The 23706-nt window shown below is 43.0% G+C and overlaps 1 protein-coding gene across 5 annotated transcripts in view; it reads left to right on the forward strand.

Moving 5' to 3' along the window:
- The window catches only part of RARS1 (arginyl-tRNA synthetase 1), a 736258-nt gene that overhangs the window by 400853 nt on the left and 311699 nt on the right, over positions 1-23706 (forward strand). The window lies entirely within an intron of this gene.

A 23706-nucleotide genomic window follows, 5' to 3' on the forward strand; every position in this document is an offset into this window, starting at 1 on the left:
GACTCAGAAAAAATGCCCTGTGTGAACATAGCCTTACATAAATTTCCCCCGAAGCCAAATATCCCAAACTATTTGAAAGTTGTGTATGTATGTGTGTGTATTTACAGTAGTGTTCAAAATAATAGCAGTCCAATATGACTAACCAGATTATTCACTGTTCTTGGTATAAATTATATTACCACATGTCACAATTTACCAGTTGGTTCAGTAGATCCTTAGAAAACCAACAGACTCAGCATTCATGAGCTACATTGTTTTTGGTTTTTTTTGTGACAAATATTTTATTGGTATTTCTTATACAGAGTTGTACATGTTCTGTCATCTTATTACCAAACAGTAATTGACACATTTTTAAAGAATGTAGAAATCAAAATCATTTGCAAACACTAGCAATTGATTATAGCAATGAATAAAAATAGACAAAATTTAAAGTAAACTTGGATAGTTGGATGGATGGACGTGTGCACTCAAAACTCACGAACCCCATCAATAAGGGTCACTCACACTCGTGATCGGAATAAATGTGGGTATTTCCTCCACACTCCACTGTTGCCATTCCCACTTATATCGAAGCCTCTTCCCTCCTGCAGCCTCTCTTCCAAACCTTACATTCTACTAAACGTTAATCCATTTATTCTTTTATTATTTTACTAGAAGGTGGCCCGATTCTAACGCATCGGGTATTCTAGAATTTACGTATTGTGTAGTTAATGTATGATTTTTGTTATATATATAGATGTTGTTGTGTGTAGTTGCCAAGTGGTTGTGTAGGGCACTGTAAATGTTGTGGGTGTTGTCTGGGTGTGGGGGTGTGTGAGAGCGGTGTTTGTGTGTTGCGTTGTGTGTGTTGCGTTGTTTGTGGAGCGCTGTGTGTCTGCAGCATTGTGTGTGTTGCGCTGTTTGTGTGGGTGTGGGGTGCGTGTGTGTGTTTTGGGGGAGGTATGCTTTGTGCAATGTGTGTGTTGCGCGGTATGTGCGTATATTTGTGTATGCCACGGTGTTTGTGTGTTGGGTGTTGTGTGTGTGTGTGTGCGGAGTTGTCTGTGTGTGTGTGGGTGTCTGTGTAGGGCGGTGTTTGTGGTTCCCAGTTTGTGTGTGGTGTGTTGTGCGGTGCGCGTGTGGCGTTGTGTGTGTGTTTTGGGGGGAGATGTGCACCTCCATCGTGCTTCTTCCCCCATGCTGCGCATCCCCATCGTGCTCCATCCCCCATGCTGTGCACCCCCCATCGTGCTCCATTCCCCATGCTGCGCACCCCCCATCGTGTTCCATCCCCCATGCTGCGCACCCCCCATCGTGCTCCATCCCCCATGCTGCGCACCCCCATCGTGCTCCATCCCCCATGCTGTGCACCCCCCATCGTGCTCCATCCGCCATGCTGCACACCCCCATCGTGCTCCATCCCCCATGCTGCACACCCCCATCGTGCTCCATCCCCTATGCTGTACAACCCCATCGTCCTCCATCTCCCATGCTGCACACCCCCATCGTGCTCCATCTCCCATGCTGCGCACCCCCCATCATGCTCCATCTCCCATGCTGCGCACCCCCCATCGTGCTCCATCCTCCATGCTGCACACCCCCCATCGTGCTCCTTCCCCCATGCTATAATAGTCCTCCTAATATACTCAGAGTGGAGTATAATAGGAGGACTATAATGGGAGGAGTGGTCCTGGGGAAAGAGGAGTATAATGGGAGGAGTGGTCCTGGGGAAAGAGGACTATAATGGGAGGAGTGGTCCTGGGGAAAAAGGAGTATAATGGGAGGAGTGGTCCTGGGGAAAGAGGAGTATAATGGGAGGAGTGGTCCTGGGGAAAGAGGAGTATAATGGGAGGAGTAGTCCTGGGGAAAGAGGAGTATAATGGGAGGAGTGGTCCTGGGGAAAGAGGAGTATTATGGGAGGAGTGGTCCTGGGGAAAGAGGAGTATAATGGGAGGAGTGGTCCTGGGGGGGAGGTGTATAGGTGCCCAACGTGTGCCGGGCGGGGCTGAGTGGGCCAACGTGTGCCGGGGCAGGGCCGAGCGGGCCAACGTGTGGCGGGGGCGGTGCCGAGGGCGGCCAACGTGTGCTGGGGGCAGGACCGAGCGGGCCAACGTGTGCCCGGGTCAAGGCCAAGCGGGCCGTCGGGGGCGGGGCCGAGCGTGCCAACATGTGCCGGGGGCGGGGCCGAGCGGGCGAGGCGTGAGCATATGCCGGCTCCCTGCACATGTGTACCGGAACTTCGGAAAAAAAATTGGGTTTAGGGCTACAGTTTGGGCACTCGGCCTATAAAATGTTCGCCATGACTGGTCTAGAAGTTTCATTTTTTCCTAGAGGCGGAGGTGCCACATAAACGAGGTCATAGAGGGGTGTTTCACTATCTGGGTTTCCAATTGTACCCAAGCTTTGGATGAATCCTCCATCCACCAGTATCTAAGCTGGTCCTTCAGTGTGCCTTCAGTTTGGCTTGGTAATATGACCGTACATTGGGGCACCCCAAACCTCCCGCATCTATTGGCATGTACAAAAGCGTTGTTGAAACTCTTGCTTTTTGACGATTCCATATAAAGCTTGTTAGGGCTGACTGGATATTATTTAGGGTCTTTATTGATACTTTAATAGCTACATTTCGAAAGTAATATAAGACCCGGGGCAGGATCATCATTTTAACTATAGAAACGCGACCTATCCAGGACGTTAATGCTTTGGTATATGCTTGCATCTGTTTTGTTATAGTTTGCAGTAGATTAGAGTAGTTAACTTTTCCCAAGTTTTTGATTGAAAATGTTAAGTGAATGCCGAGGTAAGCAATTTTGTCTGTTGCCCAAATCAGTGGGAATTCCGCTTCTATACTTTTTTTGACATCCTCTGAAATGCCCATATTTATTATCAGGGACTTACTCACATTGACTTTATAATAACTAACTTTGCTAAACTGGGCAATAGAACTAAAAATATGACGTAGCGATACCTTAGGGTTTGTAACACACAAAATGACATTGCCCGCAAAGAGACCTATCATGTTCTCCCCCTTACCTACCAAAATTCCTGAGATTTCTCTCCCTTCCTTAATTGTTTGGGCAAATGGTTCCATCAGTAAAACAAAAATCAGTGGAGAGAGAGGGCATCCCTGCCTCGTTCCATTGGTTATACAGAATTTCTGAGACAATAACCCAGATTAATACACCTGGGCTGAGGGACAGGAATAAAGTGCTAAAATAGATGACAAAATTAGCTCCCCAAATCAAAAGCACTCAAGTACCTTCTCCATATAGCCCCAATGTACTCTGTGGAACGCCTTCTCCGCATCCAAGGATAGAAGCAGAGAATGAGTCCGACCGGCCTCCACTCCCATGATGAGATCAATAAGGCAACGAGTTCCATCACTAGTTTGTCTATTTTTTACAAATCCGACCTGATTGTTATGAATAAGTTCTGGGAGGATATTTAGAAGCCGTAGGGATATTACTTTAGCATACAGCTTGATATCTGTGTTAACCCCTTAACGACCGCGGGCCGTAAAATTACGTCCTAAATGACATAATCTTACTGCCCGCGGTCCTCCGGCGGCAGCATGCCGCGATCGGCACACATCTCAGCTGATTTTCACAGCTGAGATGTGTGCCTGCTAGGCACGAGCAGAATCGTTATCTGCTCGTGCCGATTAACCCCTTATAATGGCGCTGTCAATACATGACAGCGCCATTATAAGCGCAATCGCGGTAAAGTTTTACTTACCGCCGAAACCGGAAGTCACGTGACGCGATCACGTGACTCCCGATAGTTGTCATGGTAGTACAGCGTCATGTGATGACTCCTGTACTACACATGAATTGGTTTCACTTTCGCTGTGCCCGGGGCACAGCAAAAGAGAAAGAGAGCGTATCTGCTGTTTACAGCCTTCCAGCTGTGATCAGCAGATACTGCAGAGCGATCGGAATGCTGATCGCAATAGCCCCCTAGGGGGACTAGTAAAAAAAAAAAAAAAAGTAAAAAAATAAGTTTTAAAAAATTAAAAAAAAACAAAAAAACCTAAAAGTTCAAATCACCCCCCATTCGCCCCATTAAAAATTAAAGGGTTAAAAAAATAAAAAATATACACACATTTGGTATCGCCGCGTTCAGAAACGCCCGATCTATCAAAATATAAAATCAATTAATCTGATCAGTAAACGGCGTAGCGGCAAAAAAATTCCAAACGCCAAAACGACGTTTTTTTGTCGCCACAACTTTTGCGCAAAATGCAATAAGAGGCGATCAAAACGTAGCATCTGCGCAAAAATGGTACCGTTAAAAACGTCAGCTCGAGACGCAAAAAATAAGCCGTCATTGAGCCTAAGATCCCGAAAAATGAGAACGCTACGGGTCACGGAATATGGCGTAAAACGTGCGCCACTTTTTTCGGACAAACTTCCGATTTTTTTTTAACCCCTTATATAAAAGTAAACCTATACATGTTTGGTGTCTACGAACTCGCACTGACCTGAGGCATCACACCCACACATCAGTTTTACCATATAGTGAACACAGTGAATAAAATATCTCAAAAACCATAGTGCTATCGCACTTTTTTTGCAATTTTTCAGCATTTGGAATTTTTTTGCCATTTTCTAGTACACCATATGGTAAAACTGATGGTTTCATTTAAAAGTACAGCTCGTTCCGCAAAAAATGAGCCCTCACATGACCATATTGACTGAAAAATAAAAAAGTTACGTCTCTCAGAAAAAGAATGGCGAAAAAAAAAAACGGAAAGCGAAAAATCGGCCGGTCGTGAAAGGGTTAAGTAAAGAAATTGGCCTCAAGTTTGCTGGAGTGTCCGGGCTTTTCCCCGATTTGGGCAGAGTGATTATATGGGCGTTTACATCTCCGTAGGGAACGAGATTTTCTGTGATGCCTCGTTAAAAACTTTCAAGGTAAGGGGATACCAACTTTTTGTACTTCTTATAAAAGTCATTTGAAATGCTGTCCAGACCCGGAGCTTTATGAAGCTTCAAAGTGTCTATAGCTTTGCTTATTTCCGTCGCTGTAGACTTTTGGGACAAGCTCGTTCTAAGCGTTTCGGACAATCTTGGAAGCTTCACTGCTCTTAGGAAGGATAGTATTTCGTCCTGAACTGGTTGAGGGGTTTGGTTGTCCTCTTTTAAGTTATACAGATTATAAAATATAGGTCAGGTAAAGAGAAAACCGGTTTAAATGCCGCGCTAAAAACCACTGATGTTGTAGATGAAAAAGATTTCCTTTATTTCATAATTCTACGCGTTTCAGAGACATCTCCGTCTCCTTCCTCAGGAAAATAAATCATATTACAAAAAAGGGGCAACAGAGCCTATATAAAGGAAGACCAGTAGCCACATATGCATTTGAAAAGTGAACAGCCCATATGACTCAGAGCCGATGACTCAGCGCCACATGGAGAAGAGAAGGAAAAAAAAAAAAAAAGGGGAAAGCACACATTAAATCAGCACAAATGAACCGAAGGAATTACCGTGAAATAACATGAACATCTCAAGGAGAAAATTAGTGGATCAGTGAAGGATCAATAAAAAACATAAAAATAATAATTATTGCGTGTTATTTAATAAAAGAGTATAAAAAGAAAAAAGTGGGGACGAGGGTAAAAGAAAAGCAGATGGTGTGCGAACCCAGAAAGTGTAGGTGATAGCACGGGGGCCAAACCTCTACACTAAACAGGAATATGGTTACTGTGGATTTGTACTTGGGGAAAGTGAACATAAATAATATGTGGAACAGGCACAAGGTGGTGGGATTAAAATACATAGAAAGTGCATATTTGCTAAAATAAATCTCTCTTATGTGTCTTTTGAATATATAAAAACGGCATATTTACATGTGAGAGGGACAGGAAGAGAAAAGAAAAAAAAAATAAAAAAATTTTTTTTTATTAAACTTGAGTTGCAAGAAAAAATTATATACATATATATATATATATATATATATATACATATATACACACTTTTATATATATATATATACATACATACATACACACAAAAAAATATTAGTGGTGTATAGGGAATCGCTAGATTAAAAGTAATTGATATTTAAGGGCAAAGAATCCACTCCACTATGGAGCGGTTCTATAGAAAGGGAAAATTGTTAAAGCGTATGCGTGGGAAAGGTGACGAGTTTAATAGACTGAAAGGTAATGAAAATTCATAACCGTGGGAAAAAAAGCTCACCTGTGCTCAGCAGGTAGAGAAGAGGAGCGGTTCCCTGTGAAAGAGAGAGGACTGCTAGAGCGTGTGCATGATGGGGTGATGTGAGTTCAAAACAGTAAGAAGTGCAGGAGTTCATACCCGTGAAAAGTAAACTTACTGCGCCTACGTTAAACAATCGAAGAAAAAGAATTGCTTCCTTATAGTGCACGAAAGCACACAAATGAGTATGAAAAAAAGGGAAAAAGAAAAACATGGAATACTATAGAGTAAAATCTACAGTGATTCAAATGAAGGTGTTGGGGATGTGTAGACAATAAGCTGGAGGAAAGAGAAAGGAATAGATAAAAAACGCAATAGAAGCATATGATAAAAACATGAATAAATGCAGGGCTGTCATGATATTAAAATTATATATAATATTATAGGTTGATATAAAATGGTATAAAAGACAATGAGTGTTAATGAAACAACACATAAATGAAGAGGGGGGTATTAAAAAGGGAAAAATATATAAAAAAAAAAAATATATATATATATATATATATATATATATATATATAAATAAACATATGTATACATAAAAACATTCATGAAGATGCATACATATATACGTATAAAAACATTTTTGCAGTGGTCGAAACACCATTATAGGAACCTAAAAACAAGAAAGGGCAGCAGGAGAAGAAACCAGATCAATAAAACAAATCAGTGACCTCATTTAGGCCCAGGGGTTTCAAAGTGTTTAATTTATGGATCCAGAAAGTTTCCTTTCTGCTTAAGGTTTCCATTCTATTGAGAGCATCGGGGGCTACCTGTTCTATCGGTGTAATATTAAAAGCCATCTCTTTATTGTGCTTCAAGGCACAATGTTTTGAAAGACCGCGTAGCATATAGCCCTTCTTCACATTGTGCCTGTGCGAGTTCAACCTGTTATGAAGAGATTGGATAGTCCTCCCTACATATTGTTTGCCACACACACAGTCCACTAAATAGATCACAAAATCTGACTGGCATGTAAGTCGGCTTTTAATGGGGAAGTTCTCTGAACCCCCTTGAGAGCAAAAAGTGGTCCTTTTATGACAAATACTCTTACAGCACAAACAGTTCCTTGATCCACATTTGTAAGAGCCAATTGCATCACCCATGTAATTTTTCTTAACAAGGGGTGCCCTCAATCTGCTGGGCGCTACAATATTTTTAATGGTCGGTGCCCTCCTGAAGGTAACCCCAGGGCCACTAGGTAACATACCTTTGAGAATGGGGTCACTTAATAATATCCCCCAATGCCTAGATAGGATGTTCCTGATGGTATTGTTATCACTACTATATGTGGTGATGAAGTTAATAGAGAAATCTTTTTTTACAACAGCAATATCAGTCCCTTCAGTGTCTAAAAGGGGTGAAGCTATTTTGGGTTTTAACAAATCTGTCTGCTTCAATTTAACCGTTTCCTGAAATGCTTTCTTAATCAGTGATTTAGGATAATCCTTCTCTACAAAACGATCCCTCAATAATCCAACCTGTTCTCTGAAATCAGCATCCAGGGAGCAGTTTCTCCGGATGCGCTTATACTGATTTATGGGGATATTGTTTAGCCACTTAACGTAATGCTCACTCTGGTTGTGGATATAACTGTTGGCGTCAACCCTCTTAAAATACGTTTTTGTTAGGATTTTCTGATCTTGGTGAAAAATAGTGAGATCTAGAAAGTGTATCTCATTCTTATGAATAGTGGGTGCAAATTTTAGACCCCAATCATTGTTATTCAGATTGTCAAGGAAGGATTCTAAATCAGCATGATCACTGTCCCAAATGAGGAACAGGTCATCTATAAACCTTTTATAAATTATGATTCCACTACCGAAGATCCCATTCTCTATGTGTAGTAGCTCAAAAACCCCCATAAATAAGTTTGCATACGAGCATGCAGCCTTAGAACCCATGGCTGTGCCAAGGCGCTGATGATACAACTTGCCATTGAATGTGAAGTAGTTATTGTTGAGGATAAAACTCATTCCCTCCAACAGGAATTCTTTCTGAGGATGTGGGATTCTGCTATCACTTTCAAGGAAATGTGATAAGCAAAACAGCCCTAGGTGATGATGAATATTTGAATACAGGGATGCTACATCTATGGTAAGAAATGCGTTAGAATCTTTCAATTGAATGTTTTTTAGAAAATCAATGAGATGAGCTGAATCCCTGAGGTGGCTTTTTAAGCCAAAAACATGTGGTTGCAAAAAATTTTTATAATGCAGTTTGGAATATTTGATGCCTTAGTGCACATTGGTGCTGGCTCTTTGTTGTTTCTTTTGTGTGCTATAGCAGCTACTGTAAAAATTTCTGAACTGTATGAGGACTTAACCCACTATATACTACACCCTGAATATAGAAATTTAAATTCGAGTATCAACACCAGGCTCTTACAATTAGAGCATGATTCCATCATTAGGAATTCTAGGAAGATCCAAATGGACAGACAGGAAAAAACTTCGGTATTTCCATCCCTCCCTGCAGAAGGAGTTCCAGCCAGAAAAAAAAGAGTTTCAGGAGACATAGCTCCGCTAATAATAACTTCAACAACAATAGGAGTTTTGTCAATAGCAGATTCCATAAACAAAATAAGAACCAGTGAAATGCTGACATTAACCCTACGGACGGCCCATCTATATCCCAATTAACGAAAAATTCCATTATCACCAGCAAACCCCCAGATAAAATCGACATATTGGTGGATGAGGTTTTTTCACAATCTAATATAGACAGAGCCTCTCACACCAAGGAAACCACTACCTCTCAATCCTCCACCTCTAGGTATCACATTGAACCTCCCAATATGGAGTCTAATCCTAGAACCATAGAGGAGACCAGGGAACATTTGGCCAGGATTAGGTCACAAATAGAAAAGATTAGAAATGAGAGGGCACTCTTGACACCTATTTTGAACAACACTCTAAGAGAAAATGACACTATGCAGGATAAAGATTTTATTGAAAAGCTGGATCTGTCCACACATGATGAATACATCCCCCTTCCCGAAACACAAAATATGACCATTTCCTCTGATATACCCACTACCAGTGATAAAATAATTGTTGACAATACGAATAAAATAATGCCCCTGGTACCTTTTTTACCCCCTGCCAAGATTTTGAAAGGAGGGATGATAACGGATTTCCTAATACCAAAGTCCACCAAAAAAAGAAAAAGTACAGTAGAGGAACCCGAGCAGGGCACAAACAAACAAAAAGGAAAAAAGGGGCGCCTGATTAATGAAATTAATATGAATGGGTCCACCAGCAATATTTTTAACCTTTCTGATTATATCCTAAATGAAGGAGAAATTAAGGTACTAAATAAGGGTCTCTCCTTCTGCCCATCCTATAGATCCAGGGATTTCGACATATTTCTGGATGTTCAAAGCTACATTAGGAAGCTGACCCTTAAGAGGCATTTCCTGCTAAAAGGGGATGCCCCCACGACCTCCACAAAAGAAACTACCCCCTTTTGTCACACTAACGTCAGACCAAAGTCTAGATTTTACCCCACAGGAAGCAAGGGGCACTTCATTAAAACTTTTAGTGATCTAATTCTAACGGACCTAAAGGAGGTCATGAATAGCAGCAGGAGACTGAATCATAACCTCACAAATATCGAAAGGAGAGCCCTAGATAATCTCAGGGAGAATCCTAATATTGTTATACGGGCAGCTGATAAGGGGGGTGGGATTGTGATTCAAAACAGGACTGACTATTTGAAAGAGGCGTCCAGGATATTATCTGACCCAGTGTACTATGAAGCAGCAGGTAAAAATGATTATGAATCAGCCGTATTAAACTATAAGGTTTTAATACAAAAGGCGGTAGACCTGGAGATTTTAAATCCATCCGAAAAGAAATTTTTACAAATCAAGGACCCAAAGATGGCATTTTTTTATCACCTGCCAAAGATACATAAAGATCTGGAAAATCCCCCAGGGAGGCCCATTATATCGGGCATAGACTCCCTGACAGCAAACTTGGCCCATTACATAGACCAACTCATGCAACCACATGTTTTTGGCTTAAAAAGCCACCTCAGGGATTCAGCTCATCTCATTGATTTTCTAAAAAACATTCAATGGAAAGATTCTTACGCATTTCTTACCATAGATGTAGCATCCCTGTATTCAAATATTCATCATCACCTAGGGCTGTTTTGCTTATCACATTTCCTTGAAAGTGATAGCAGAATCCCACATCCTCAGAAAGAATTCCTGTTGGAGGGAATGAGTTTTATCCTCAACAATAACTACTTCACATTCAATGGCAAGTTGTATCATCAGCGCCTTGGCACAGCCATGGGTTCTAAGGCTGCATGCTCGTATGCAAACTTATTTATGGGGGTTTTTGAGCTACTACACATAGAGAATGGCATCTTCGGTAGTGGAATCATAATTTATAAAAGGTTTATAGATGACCTGTTCCTCATTTGGGACAGTGATCATGCTGATTTAGAATCCTTCCTTGACAATCTGAATAACAATGATTGGGGTCTAAAATTTGCACCCACTATTCATAAGAATGAGATACACTTTCTAGATCTCACTATTTTTCACCAAGATCAGAAAATCCTAACAAAAACGTATTTTAAGAGGGTTGACGCCAACAGTTATATCCACAACCAGAGTGAGCATTACGTTAAGTGGCTAAACAATATCCCCATAAATCAGTATAAGCCCATCCGGAGAAACTGCTCCCTGGATGCTGATTTCAGAGAACAGGTTGGATTATTGAGGGATCGTTTTGTAGAGAAGGATTATCCTAAATCACTGATTAAGAAAGCATTTCAGGAAACGGTTAAATTGAAGCAGACAGATTTGTTAAAACCCAAAATAGCTTCACCCCTTTTAGACACTGAAGGGACTGATATTGCTGTTGTAAAAAAAGATTTCTCTATTAACTTCATCACCACATATAGTAGTGATAACAATACCATCAGGAACATCCTATCTAGGCATTGGGGGATATTATTAAGTGACCCCATTCTCAAAGGTATGTTACCTAGTGGCCCTAGGGTTACCTTCAGGAGGGCACCGACCATTAAAAATATTGTAGCGCCCAGCAGATTGAGGGCACCCCTTGTTAAGAAAAATTACATGGGTGATGCAATTGGCTCTTACAAATGTGGATCAAGGAACTGTTTGTGCTGTAAGAGTATTTGTCATAAAAGGACCACTTTTTGCTCTCAAGGGGGTTCAGAGAACTTCCCCATTAAAAGCCGACTTACACGCCAGTCAGATTTTGTGATCTATTTAGTGGACTGTGTGTGTGGCAAACAATATGTAGGGAGGACTATCCAATCTCTTCATAACAGGTTGAACTCGCACAGGCACAATGTGAAGAAGGGCTATATGCTACACGGTCTTTCAAAACATTGTGCCTTGAAGCACAATAAAGAGATGGCTTTTAATATTACACCGATAGAACAGGTAGCCCCCGATGCTCTCAATAGAATGGAAACCTTAAGCAGAAAGGAAACTTTCTGGATCCATAAATTAAACACTTTGAAACCCCTGGGCCTAAATGAGGTCACTGATTTGTTTTATTGATCTGGTTTCTTCTCCTGCTGCCCTTTCTTGTTTTTAGGTTCCTATAATGGTGTTTCGACCACTGCAAAAATGTTTTTATACGTATATATGTATGCATCTTCATGAATGTTTTTATGTATACATATGTTTATTTATTTATATATATATATATATTTTTATATATTTTTCCCTTTTTAATACCCCCCTCTTCATTTGTGTTGTTTCATTAACACTCATTGTCTTTTATACCATTTTATATCAACCTATAATATTATATATAATTTTAATATCATGACAGCCCTGCATTTATTCATGTTTTTATCATATGCTTCTATTGCGTTTTTTATCTATTCCTTTCTCTTTCCTCCAGCTTATTGTCTACACATCCCCAACACCTTCATTTGAATCACTGTAGATTTTACTCTATAGTATTCCATGTTTTTCTTTTTCCCTTTTTTTCATACTCATTTGTGTGCTTTCGTGCACTATAAGGAAGCAATTCTTTTTCTTCGATTGTTTAACGTAGGCGCAGTAAGTTTATTTTTCACGGGTATGAACTCCTGCACTTCTTACTGTTTTGAACTCACATCACCCCATCATGCACACGCTCTAGCAGTCCTCTCTCTTTCACAGGGAACCGCTCCTCTTCTCTACCTGCTGAGCACAGGTGTATTGAGCTTTTTTTCCCACGGTTATGAATTTTCATTACCTTTCAGTCTATTAAACTCTTGTCACCTTTCCCACGCATACGCTTTAACAATTTTCCCTTTCTATAGAACCGCTCCATAGTGGAGTGGATTCTTTGCCCTTAAATATCAATTACTTTTAATCTAGCGATTCCCTATACACCACTAATATTTTTTTGTATTTATGTATGTATGTATGTATATATATATATATATATATGTGTGTATATATGTATATATATATATGTATATAATTTTTTCTTGCAACTCAAGTTTAATAAAGTTTTTTTTTGTTTTTTTTTTCTCTTCCTGTCCCTCTCACATGTAAATATGCCGTTTTTATATATTCAAAAGACACATAAGAGAGATTTATTTTAGCAAATATGCACTTTCTATGTATTTTAATCCCACCACCTTGTGCCTGTTCCACATATTATTTATGTTCACTTTCCCCAAGTACAAATCAACAGTAACCATATTCCTGTTTAGTGTAGAGGTTTGGCCCCCGTGCTATCACCTACACTTTCTGGGTTCGCACCCAATCTGCTTTTCTTTTACCCTCGTCCCCACTTTTTTCTTTTTATACTCTTTTATTAAATAACACGCAATAATTATTATTTTTATGTTTTTTATTGATCCATCACTGATCCACTAATTTTCTCCTTGAGATGTTCATGTTATTTCACGGTAATTCCTTCGGTTCATTTGTGCTGATTTAATGTGTGCTTTCCCCTTTTTTTTTTTTTTTTCCTTTTTTTCCTTCTCTTCTCCATGTGGCGCTGAGTCATCGGCTCTGAGTCATATGGGCTGTTCACTTTTCAAATGCATATGTGGCTACTGGTCTTCCTTTATATAGGCTCTGTTGCCCCTTTTTTGTAATATGATTTATTCTCCTGAGGAAGGAGACGGAGATGTCTCTGAAACGCGTAGAATTATGAAATAAAGGAAATCTTTTTCATCTACAACATCAGTGGTTTTTAGCGCGGCATTTAAACCGGTTTTCTCTTTACCTGACCTATATTTTATATACTGCATTCCGGGGCCGCTGCTGAACCACAAAAAGGCACTCACATGCGATCATAAGGAGTTGTGACTTTCACAACCCTACCAGGTGAGTGTACCTCTTTCTGTCTCTCTACCCTCATACCGGGTAAGACCCTATTGCGCTTTTTCCCCCTACAGCTCTACAAGTTATACAGATTAGCATAATATTTAAAAAAAATTGTTTAAAAGAGCAGAGAGTCCTCAGTGGTTGATACCTTTTAATGGCTAACTGAAAAGATGGTAATAATTGCAAGCTTTCGAGACTACTCAGGTCTCTTCATCAGGCATGGTATAACATGATATAACATAATATTTAACAAATTCATTGGCCATTTGCTGAGGGTCCATTATTTTCTCATTATTTGAGGTTGTTAGGTATGGTATGCAAAATTTTGCTGCTTGTACCTTAATTTGTTTGGCCAATAAGGCCCCAGGCCTATTACCTTGTCAGTAGTTTGACATTTTGAGCTTTTTAAGGGCATAGTCGTATTTATGTAAATTCAGCTCATGTAGCTGATTGTGCAGGGTAGATATCTCCAATGCTCTCTGTGCTGAGTATGACTTTTTACTTCGTATGTGTAAGCTCGCCAATTTGCATTGAAGGTTAGTAGTCATCGTTTGGGTTATTTTTTTTTATTATGCGAGGCCTGCATTATAAAGTGGCCTCTCATAGTGGCTTTATGTGCACACCACAATGTCTTGTCTGAGACTTCTCCATTATCATTGATTGCAAAGTAGTCTTGAATGGCTTGTTGTGTTTGGGACATATATACTAAATCATCCATCATATAAGTGTTTAGGTGCCTTATCTGGGAAGAAGTCGTCGTGAATCTTTCCTCTATGTCTAATATGATAGGAGCATTGTTGCTCCAAGATACGTTTGCTATTTTTGTATTAAGCACTTTCGGTATTACTGCCTTTTCTATCAAAAATTAATCTATTCTTATGTATATGTTATGGGGGTGAGATAGGAACATGTGATCTCTTGCTAACGGATTTCGCAGCCTCCATATGTCATAAATCTCATTTAGGTGAAGAAATTTTGTTAGTGGGCTGGGATTGAGTTTTTTTTACTTGGATGTGGTGTCCATATTCGGCCATAACGCTAAATTGAAATCTCCCACCATGATAAAAGAACCTATTTTAACCTTACATGCCTTGGTAATAATGTTCTTAATATACTTTTACTGTCACTTATTGGAAGCATATATATTCACTACTGTATATGGAATATTATTGACCTGGCATTTTAAAATTATGAATCTGACTAATGGATCTACAATTTGTTCAATCTGGGAAAAAGCCACTGTATCCTTTACTGCTATTGCCCCCCCCCCCCCACCCCCTTCTTTCCGCTTGCGGGTGCCACAATAATATGTGGGAATTTCTTATGTCTAAGCCTGAAACTGTCAGCACGATTTACGTTAAAAGAAAAAGGTTTTGGTACCGTGTTAGCCAGTTGAAAAATGATTGATTGCTCTCAGTGAGAGAAACAAAATTAAAATTTTGTAGTTGATACTTTTTAATGGCTAAAATAAAATGATGTTACAAAGCAAGTTTTCGAGACATCTCAGGTCCCTTCATCCGGCATGGTATAACAAAATATCTGAACAAACACAAATATATACACAAACAGAGCAGAGGGATGGCATAATAAAAGGACATTTAAATAAACAAACACTGAGCTGAGAGAGTGAATCCTTAAAGGGAACCAAACATCAGGTTTTTCGTGTATAAGGTGCAGCCAGTGCAGTACTGGCACTATCCTGCACAGTGTGTACATACCATTAGTGGGCAGCTCGGGTGTTTAGGCAGAGAAATCCAACTTTATAAAGTGTGAAAATTCGTGCACTTTTTGATTGACATGTGCACCTCTTTCCTAATGTCCGGGCGTGTTATACACTTGTATCCCCGCCCCCCCCCGCCACCTGTCCCTTCCTCTCACTGGCCGGTATGTAAATTTCTCTCTTCAGAAACATGACGCTGGAGTTGGGACAGGCGGCGGGGGGGCGGGGATACAAGTGTATAACACGCCCGGACATTAGGAAAGAGGTGCACATGTCAATCAAAAAGTGCACGAATTTTCACACTTTATAAAGTTGGATTTCGCTGCCTAAACACCCGAGCTGCCCACTAATGGTATGTACACTCTGTGCATGATAGTGCCAGTGCTGCACTGGCTGCACCTTACACACGAAAAACCTGATGTTTGGTTCCCTTTAACCCCTTCACCCCCGGCCACTAAAACACCCTAATGACCGGGCCATTTTTTGCAATTCTGACCAGTGTCACTTTGACAGGTTATAACTCTGGAACGCTTCAACGGATCCTGGCGATTCTGAGATTGTTTTTTCGTGACATATTGTACTTCATGTCAGTGGTAAATTTAGGCCGATATTTTTTGCGTTTATTTGTGAAAACTTAGGAAATTTGGCGAAAATTTTGAAAATTTTGCAATTTTCAAACTTTAAAAATTTATGCCCATAAATCTGAGAGCTATGTCACACAAAATAGTTACTAAATAACATTTCCCACTTGTGTACTTTACATCAGCGCAATTTTCGAAACAATTTTTTTTTTCGTTAGGAAGTTAGAAGGGGTCAAAGGTCATCAGCAATTTCTCATTTTTCCAACAAAATTTACAAAATAATTTTTTTTAGGGACCACATTACATTTGAGGTGACTTTGAGAGGCCTAGGTGACAGAAAATACCCAAAAACGACCCCATTCTAAAAACTGCACCCCTCACACTGCTCAAAACCACATCCAATAAGTTTATTAACCCTTTAGGTGCTTCACAGGAACCAAAGCAATGTGGAAGGAAAAAATGAAAATTTTACTTTTTAACACAAAAATGTTACTTTAGCCATAAAATTTTCATTTTTACAAGGGAGAAAAGAGAAAGTGCACCCTCCAATTTATTGTGCATTTTCTCCTGAGTACGCTGATACCCCATATGTGGTAAAAATCAATTGTTTGGGCGCACAGCGGAGCTCGGAAGGCAAGGAGCGCCATTTGAATTTTTGAACGCAAAATTAGCTGCACTCATTAGTGGACGCCATGTCGGGTTTGAAGACCCCCTGAGGTGCCTAACCAATGGAGCTCCCCCACAAGTGACCCCATTTTGGAAACTAGAGCCCTCAAATAATTTTTCTAGATGTTTGGTGAGCAGTTTGAACACCTGGGGGCTTCACAAAAGTTTATAGCGTTGAGCCGTGAAAAGAAAAAAAAAATTTTTTACAACAAAACGGTTGCTTCAACTAGGTAGCTTTTTTTTCACAAGGGTAACAGGAAAAAATGCACCATAAAATGTATTGTGCATTTTCTCCTGAATACGCAGATACCTCATATGTGGTGGAAATCAAATCTTTGGACACACGGCAGTGCTCGGAAGGCAAGGAGCGCCATTTGAATTTTTGAGTGCAAAATTAGCTGCACTCATTAGCGGACGCCATGTGGGGTATGAAGACCCCCTGAGGTGCCTAAACAATGGAGCTCCCCCACAAGTCACCCCATTTTGGAAACTAGAGCCCTCAAATAATTTTTCTAGATGTTTGGTGAGCACTTTGAACACCTGGGGGCTTCACAGAAGTTTATAGCATTGAGCCGTGAAAAGATTTTTTTTTTTTTTACCACAAAACGGTTGCTTCAACTAGGTAGCTTTTATTTTCACAAGGCTATCAGGAAAAAATGCACCATAAAACGTATTGTGCATTTTCTCCTGAGTACGCAGATACCTCATATGTGGTGGAAAGTAATTGTTTGGGCGCATGGCGGGGCTCAGAAGAGAAGGAGCGCCATTTGACAGCAAAATTGGTTGGAATCATTAGCGGACGCCATGTCACGTTTGGAGACCCCCTATGGTGCCTAAACAGTGGAGATCCCCCACAAGTGACACCATTTTGGAAACTAGAGCCCTCAAATAATTTTTCTAGATGTTTGGTGAGCACTTTGAACACCTGGGGGCTTCACAGAAGTTTATAGCGTTGAGCCGTGAAAAGAATTTTTTTTTTTTTTACCACAAAACGGTTGCTTCAACTAGGTAGCTTTTTTTTTCACAAGGCTATCAGGAAAAAATGCACCATAAAACGTATTGTGCAATTTCTCCTGAGTACGCAGATACCTCATATGTGGTGGAAAGTAATTGTTTGGGCAAATGGCGGGGCTCAGAAGAGAAGGAGCGCCATTTGACTTTTCAAACGCACAGACGCAGTGCACTGATCGGCCGCTGCAGGACGCACGGTCGGATGCGATAAAAAAAGCGCCGGGGATACGTAAAAAAAAAAGTCACGCCAAAAATTAACCATGGATGCAGATACGTTATGTGCATCCCTGATCAGCGCTTGGCGGGATGCACGGACGGATGCCATACAAAAAGCGTTGCGGATACGGAAAAAAGTCACGCCAAAAATTGAGCAGGGATGCAGATCCGTTATCTGCATCCCTGATCAGCGCTTGGCGGGACGCACGGACGGATAGGATACAAAAAGCGTTGCGGATACGGAAAAAAAGTCACGCCAAAAATTGAGCAGGGATGCAGATCCGTTATCTGCATCCCTGATCAGCGCTTGGCGGGACGCACGGACGGATGGGATACAAAAAGCGTTGCGGATACGGAAAAAAGTCACGCCAAAAATTGAGCAGGGATGCAGATCCGTTATCTGCATCCCTGATCAGCGCTTGGCGGGACGCACGGACGGATGAGGTGTAAAAATGGACAGGGGATACAGAAAAAAAAAAAAGTTATACTCACAGTACCCAGAGGACTAGCAGGAGGATCACTGACCAGAAGAGCTGCAGAGGAACAGATGGCAGAGAGATGGACAGCTTTACAGGAGCAGCAGGCAGATCAGCAGAATGCCCAGGAAGGACCCAGCGATGGAGGCAGATGTGAAGACAGGTAAGAGGACGTCGGGGGAGAGCAGAGGGGCAGAGGGGGGGGGTGGAGAGCAGAGGGGGGTGGAGAGCAGAGGGGGTGGAGAGCAGAGGGGGTGGAGAGCAGAGGGGGGGAGAGAGCAGAGGGGGGGAGAGCAGAGGGGGAGGGGGGAGAGCAGAGGGGGAGACCGGAGAGGGAGCTGCAGAAGCAGAATAGAGATAATGGGGGAGGCAGTCAGATCGCGGGGGGAGCAGATCGGGTTGTCGGGGGGGGGGGGGAGCAGATCGGGGTGTCGGGGGGGGCAGATCGCAGGGGGGCACGGCAGGGGCTATCACGGCACGCGCAGGGGCACCACGGGAGCGCGCACGGGCTGCAAAGTGAGCACAGTACTCACGTGCAGCAGCAGCGGTGACCTCAGCTACGGCGGCGGCGGCAGCAGCAGCGGTGGCGTGGTACCACAAGTACCAGCCACTGCACGCTGCAGACATGTTGGGGGAGGGCTCACAGGCCAGCACAGGCCTGGGGAGGGCGGCCACCGGCAGATCAGACCGCCCCACTGCACACTGATTGGAGCGATTGCACGTCATAGCACGATCGCTCCAATCAGTGCTGCAGGGGCTGGGGGCGACATGTTTGAGGTCCACCTATGATATGCTGCAGCAGCTGCGGCATCTCATAGCTGGATCTCACAGTATCGCACTAGTTCGGGCATTATTTTTGCCGAAATTAGTGCGATCGATGTGGTTGGCGGTTCAGATTGGAACAGCCAATCACATTGATCGTCGATAGGGGGTGGCGATGCCACCCCCCCTGGGGTCAAGCAAAGGTCCCCTTGTGACGCCCTGGGCAAGCCAGGGGTCACGGGTCACCACAACACCCACACCCCACATCCCAGGTAGGAACACCACAGCCAAAACACAAATCCTTGTTGCCTTCCTCCAGAGACTGGTGATGCACACCAGGGGGTGGGCCAGGCGGTTGGCTCCACCCACCGAGGAGGTCACAGCTCTGGAAGCGGGAAAACCAGGTAGATCAGTAGAGGAGAGTGAAGGAGGAGGAAGTGAAAGGAACAGCTAAGTGAAAGTAGAAAGGAGAAAGTGGTAAAGGAGGAAAGTAAGAGTAGTGGAAGGAAAGAAAGAGTGTGAGAAGCCTGAAGGTCTGTGACTGTGTGTCCAGACGGAACCAGCAAGGTTGGCAACGACGGTGACTGTCTGGAGGGGGACCGTTCGGAAGTTCCTGGAAGGACCCCGTTGGCTGTGTGCCCGGCGGTCTGGAGCAGTGTTCCGAAGGACAGTCAGCACCAGGGCAGGGGCCTCTCGGACCCCGGCAAGGCTAGGAGTCGCCAAATTTGCGAAATCCGTCAGTGAAGGGGACGTAGATCCCCCAACAACCAAGTCCCGATTGAAGGCAACAGCTCAACCGTTACCGAGGAGACACCGCCACCGCCAAGGCACCAGTTTCCTCAGGGCCAGCGCCTGCGGGCAAAGTGTAGGGCTCCTCCGGCCCAGATTGCAGCCGGGGAGCGGGTAACCGGAGGGAATCCACCGCTACCACCATTGAACATAAGGTGCAGGGAAGAGTGACATCACCGTTAACTACCGGGAAAGCAAGTGCAGACGTCTGTGGGACCGTCCTACCAGCCGTTTGGTTTACCGTACAAACTGTGTCCGTGTCTCAGGCTGAGTGAGTACCACAGTGCCGCAAGGCACAGTGCTGCCCCCGCGTCCCTGCATCCCCCACCTCATCACCGGGCCCCGGGATCACCAACCCCTGCCCACGGAGGGGCAACCCAACAACTAGCTGCTCCCCCACCATCATTCCCGGGATCCCCGCAACGAGCAGCGGTGGTGAAATCACCACAACCGTGGGTAGCGTCACGAACTGTAACAATCCCCATCACCCCAACAACATCCCCTTTCACTCACGGGCGAGGAGTGCCGCTCGAGACAGCCCCTGGGATCCGGCCCACCGCTCGAGCCACCACTGAGCAGCAGCCGGACCCGAGCAGAGGGGTGAGCGCAGTGCTGACACCCTCCTCCCCGCCCGCGACACCCTGCTGTAAGAAACAGCAGGGGACATCATTTGAAAGCCGTTGCTATGGCCACGGCAATCAAATGAAGTTTAGGCAGTAAAATTACGTCCCTGGTCGTTAAGTCACGTTAAAATAGGATGTAATTTTACTGCCCGCGGTCGTGAAGGGGTTAATTAGCTTTGATTAGTGGTGTGAAAGTTCCCAGACCCTGTGATAGCTCTATGATCTGAAGTTGCCTTTTAATATGACCACTCTCATATGGTTTATGTTGTGTCCTGAAGCACAGAAATGTTTGGCCACAGGTAAAAAAAAATTTCGGCTGTAATTGGGTGGCGGTGAGATCCTTCATCACAGTTCTCTTCTATGAACGTACAGGCCATTTTGAGTTCCCAAACTCACCAGTGCACTGTTTTGTTTTTTTTTTGTTTTTTCTTGTAGAACATACGAAACCTGTTGATTTGGCCACTTCTAACATTTTTGCGATCTCTCTGATGTGTTTCATCTTTTTTCAGCTTATTGCTAGTCTGTTTCTCTTCCATTGAGAGCTCCATTGATCGAATGTTATGGGCTCATAGCAACAGCTTTCTTATGCAATTGCCACTCTATCTATCAACTGCAGATCTTTTATCTGCCTAAATTGATGATGGAATAACAAGGGCAGCCCATTAAAGAGCTTTTTATATAATTATCCCATTGGTCTTTTGGAAAAGTGACTGCTACATATTAAAAAGCTGTAATTCGTAAACCCTTACTACAATTCGGATATGAATACTCCCAAATTAAATCTGAGAATCTGCACCTTAAAGGGGACCTGTCAGCAGAAATGTAACTTTAAACCTAAAAGTTTCTCCTTCTGCAGCTCGTGGGCTGCATTCTAGCAAGGTTCCTATAGTTTTTGTGCCCCCTTTTAAACCAAATTAAATACTTTATAAAGTTGTACCTTTTGGTATGCAATTCTTGTAAATTATCCATGGGGGCGGGCTGTCTGGTGTCTGTTACTGTCCCTCTTGCCGATTTACGCCATCCCCAACGCTCCATTTCATATATCAGGACGCCGCCCACTGCGGCCTAGGTCCCGCGCATGTGCCGTGCGACTGTGCACTGGGTGCACAGTGACCGCTGGTGACGTGTGTCGCAGGCACGAGGTTATGGGCGACGCTGTGATTGCATCAGCAAGTGCCCGCCCACAATCTCTTGGCCGCGCTTTCCCCTCTGCCTCCAGCGTTCTGTGCAAGCGCTGGCCAGATGACCCGACGTCACCTCTCGTAACCGGTGGTGTCCTGCTCCGCTCCTCCCATCTATTTCCTGCTGCAGGGTAAGATGGGAAAGAGGTGACGTCGGGTCATCTGGCCAGTGCTTTCGCAGAACGCTGGAGGCAGAGGGGAAAGCGCGGCCACGAGATTATGGGCGGGCACTTGCTGATGCAATCACAGCGCCGCCCATAACCTCGTGCCTGCGACACACGTCACCAGCGGTTACTGTGCACACAGTGCACAGTCGCACGCCGCATGCTCGGGACCTAGGGCGCAGTGGGCGGCGTCCTGATGTATGAAATGGAGCGTTGGGGGACTGCGTAAATCGGCAGGAGGGACAGTAACGGACACCAGACCGCTCGCCCCCATGGATAATTTACAAGAATTGCATACCAAAAGGTACAACTTTATAAAGAATTTAATTTGGTTTAAAAGGAGGCACAAAAACTATAGGAACCTTGCTAGAATGCAACCCACGTGCTGCACAAGGGGAAACTTTTAGGTTTAAAGCTAAATTTCTGCTGACAGGTTCCCTTTAAGCCCATATTAATTATATAACTGTATTTGGAATATCTTTTGGTAACCTGGTAAATTGCCACAACTTGTTACTGTCCAAATATTTCTGGACCTAACTGTATAATCATTCAGTGTGTCTCAGGAATGCAGCTATAATAATACTAATAATATTTATTTATATAGCACTATTAATTCCACAGTGCTTTACATACGTTGGTAACATTGTCACCATTGGCGCTCTAAATTACCTATTAGTATGTTTTTTTTAGTGTGGGTGTTAAACTGAGAACCCGGAGGAAAGCCATACAAACACTGGGAGAACATAAAAAAAATGTGTTTAAAAGAACTGAGAGTCCTCAGTGGTTGATACCTTTGGGAGAACATATAAACTCCTTGCATATGTTGTCCTTGGTGGGATTTGAGCTCACGACCTGAGCACGAGCCACTGAGCAGATAATTATACGTCCCATTCTCCTACCTGAGTACTGTCAGTCTGTGGTCCATCAGTTTAAAATTAAAGTGAATCTGGCAGCAGGTTTTTGCTACCTCATCTGAGAGCAGCATGATGTAGGCAAAGAGACTCAGAATCCAATGATGCATCTCTTAGTTTACTGGGAGCAGCTGTTCTGACTTTTTATATTTAGCATGCAGCAGAGCTGAGAAAGCTAACCAGACCCACACCAGGCTTTCTATGAAAAATGTCTATAGACAGTGACATGCTTAGGCTGCTTTCACACATCCGGCTTGAGCTCTGCGGCTCAATCCGGCTGTGCAAGCTATGCAACGGATGCGGTGAAAACACCGCATCCTTTGCCGGATGCGGTATTTGCCGCATCGCGCCGCATCCGGCCGCCATAGGCATGCATTGAGAGATGCGCCGCATCGGCCGAATGCGGCGCGATGCGGTTTTTTTTGCCGCACGAAAAAACGTGCTAGGCAACGTTCCATCCGGCCGCCGCATCGGCTAAATCTGCCGCATGCGGCAAAAACCGGATGGAACGCAAGGCCATGCGGCACAATGCGGCACTAATTAAAGTCTATGCAGGAAAAACGCAACCGGCAGCAAAAAAAAACGGTTGCGATTTTCCTGCAAAGTGCCGGATTGTACCGTAGAAGAAAAACCGGATGTGTGAAAGCAGCCTTAACAGAAGAGGGCATGTGTTGATTACCATTCAAGTAGTCTGAGCAATGATATAAGTCTTGGTGCTAAAACCATCATTGGAAGTAAACTACAGCATGCTGTCTTCAGATTACATCGCAAGAAATCTGCTGACAGATTCAGTTTGTGACTTCCAAACTAAATTTCACTTCAGGCCTTAGCAATCTTTGTTTTAGAACTTAATGTTTTTTTTGCCATCTTTTAAGAGTCACAGATTTTTTTTATTTTCTCATCGACATAACCAAATGAAGACTGGTTTTTTTGCATCAGAAGATGTTTTTTTGAATACCATTCCATTTTACCATATAATGTGCTGAAAAAATTCCAAGTGGTTTGAAATTGTAAAAAATATGCAATTTTGACATTGTTTTTTATTTTTGTGGCATTCAGTACGATTTTCAATACGATTTTTC

This window comes from Anomaloglossus baeobatrachus, chromosome 4 (assembly GCF_048569485.1).
Source record: "Anomaloglossus baeobatrachus isolate aAnoBae1 chromosome 4, aAnoBae1.hap1, whole genome shotgun sequence".
Classification (NCBI taxonomy): Eukaryota; Metazoa; Chordata; class Amphibia; order Anura; family Aromobatidae; genus Anomaloglossus; species Anomaloglossus baeobatrachus.